Genomic DNA, 2,655 nt, shown 5'->3' with positions numbered 1-2,655 from the left:
AGACCAGTTAGCCTGACTTCAGTGGTGGGAAAGATGCTGGAGTCAATTATTAAAGAGATAATAACGGTGCATTTGGATAGCAGTAAAAGGATAAGTCCAAGTCAGCATGGATTTGTGAAAGGGAAATCATACTTGACTAATCTTCTGGAATTTTTTGAGGAAGTGACAAGTAAAATGGATGAAGGGGAGCCCGTGGATGTAGTGTATCTAAACTTTCAGAAAGCCTTTGATAAGGTCCCGCACGGGAGATTGGTGACTAAAATTAGAGCATATGGTATTGGGGGTAGGGTGTTGACATGGATAGAAAATTGGTTGGCAGACAGGAAGCAAAGAGTAGGAGTAAATGAGTCCTTTTCAGAATGGCAGGCAGTGGCGAGTGGAGTGCCGCAAGGCTCGGTGTTGGGGCCGCAACTGTTTACCATATATATTAATAATTTGGAAGAGGGAATTAGAAGCAACACTAGCAAGTTTGCGGATGACACAAAGCTGGGTGGCAGAGTAAACTGTGAAGAGGATGTTAGGAGGTTGCAGGGTGACCTGGACAGGTTGAGTGAGTGGGCAGATGCGTGGCAGATGCAGTATAATATAGATAAATGTGAGGTTATCCACTTTGGTGGCAAAAACAAGGAGGCAGATTATTATCTCAATGGAGTTAGTTTAGGTAAGGGGGAGGTGCAGCGAGACCTGGGTGTCCTTGTACACCAGTCACTGAAAGTTGGCGTGCAGGTACAGCAGGCAGTGAAGAAAGCTAATGGAATGTTAGCCTTCATAACAAGAGGATTTCAGTATAGGAGTAAAGAGGTTCTGCAGTTGTATAGGGCCCTGGTAAGACCACATCTGGAGTATTGTGTACAGTTGTGTCTCCTAATTTGAGGAAGGACATCCTTGTAATTGAGGCAGTGCAGCGTAGGTTCACGAGATTGATCCCTGGGATGGCGGGACTGACATATGAGGAAAGATTGAAAAGATTAGGCTTGTATTCACTGGAGTTTAGAAGAATGAGAGGGGATCTTTTAGAAACATATAAAATTATAAAAGGACTGGACAAGTTAGACGCAGGAAAAATGTTCCCAATGTCCAGAACCAGGGGCCACAGTCTTAGAATAAAGGGGAGGCCATTTAAAACTGAGGTGAGAAAAAACTTTTTCACCCAGAGAGTTGTGAATTTGTGGAATTCTCTGCCACAGAGGGCAGTGGAAGCCAAATCACTGGATTGATTTAAGAGAGAGTTAGATAGAGCTCTAGGGGCTAGTGGAATCAAGGGATATGGGGAGAAGGCAGGCACAGGTTATTGATTGGGGACCAATAACACGGGCTATTGATTGGGGACGATCAGCCATGATTTATTTGCGGTGCTGGCTCGAAGGGCCGAATGGCCTCCTCCTGCACCTATTTTCTATGTTTCTATGTTATCTATGTTTCTATGTCTCTTGCAAGGACTCCAGCCCTTTCTTGCAGTTTCTCCTCTGCCATATCTGTACTCCAGATGAGGATTTTGATTCGTCTTGAAGACGGGTCCTGACCTAAAACATCATATGTTCATTTCCCTCCACAGACAATGCCTGACATGTTGAATTCCACCAGCACTTTGATATGTGCCAATAGATTAGTCAGGATTACAGAGAGAGATGGATAGAGTGACATAAATGGATCGAGAGAGAGATGGATAGATGGAGAGACCAACTCTTGTTTTCTTGTGTTTCATAATAGTCCATCTATATTTCATGAATCGTTGGCAGATTAGCAGGTTGTTGCAATTTGTAGATGACATCCTTTACCCTTGTCTAATGTGCAAGGCTTGGGTGCAGGTTTTATTTCACAAGCAGTAAATGTGGAGATGGTGAAGGCTTTACATCACTATGCAACAAGAGTCCAGTATGAAGGTCCAGTCTTAATAGAACTTGTAACCTCCTAGCTTGGCCATTGATTGACATGTAAAGGTATTCCATTAATGAAATGGAGATGTTAGAAAACAGAGGTTTCTATAATTTATTGCATGGCCAAATATCATTGGTCCTTAAAGTGGAAAATGGAATGCATTACATGATTAATTCACACTAGAATTTCTAAAACTCATGTCGGGTTTGATTATACTCATGTATGGAATGATTTGCTAGATAGCAAGTTTTTGAGTGCACCTTGGTATACATGTCTCTGTTGAACTAATACCATGTCCTGAATTTAGCAAATGTGGGCTGACTAAGTAGTCTTGTATTGAAACCTGGCATTCTTTCACCTCTGGGGTGTAAATAAATATTCTAAAGGAAGAAAAAAATACATTCATCAGCTGGGCCCCAACATAAATATTGACGCAGTAATACAAAAAAATAATTTTTATTTGCTTGTTAGTTTAAAAAAAAATTATAAAGTTCTATTTCACACACTTACCAAAATGATATCTATTAAATATTTACATGGCTAAAATACATTTATCTTGGACTTTTCTATCCTTTTCCAAATTTGTTTTCAGCTTATAAATATATTTATAGAAGACAGAGCAGATACAAAACATCAAGATATTTAATGAAAACACAACTGCACAAGCACTTTCATTTTGCTTCCTGTTAATAAATCAATGGTGGTTCCAATGAAATATAACCAATTGCAATGATTATAATTTATTATCACATGCTTGCTTGTAACTCAGAACCATTC

Source organism: Rhinoraja longicauda, chromosome 23, assembly GCF_053455715.1.
Source record: "Rhinoraja longicauda isolate Sanriku21f chromosome 23, sRhiLon1.1, whole genome shotgun sequence".
Taxonomy (NCBI): Eukaryota; Metazoa; Chordata; class Chondrichthyes; order Rajiformes; family Arhynchobatidae; genus Rhinoraja; species Rhinoraja longicauda.
This window is presented reverse-complemented; position numbering follows the sequence as displayed.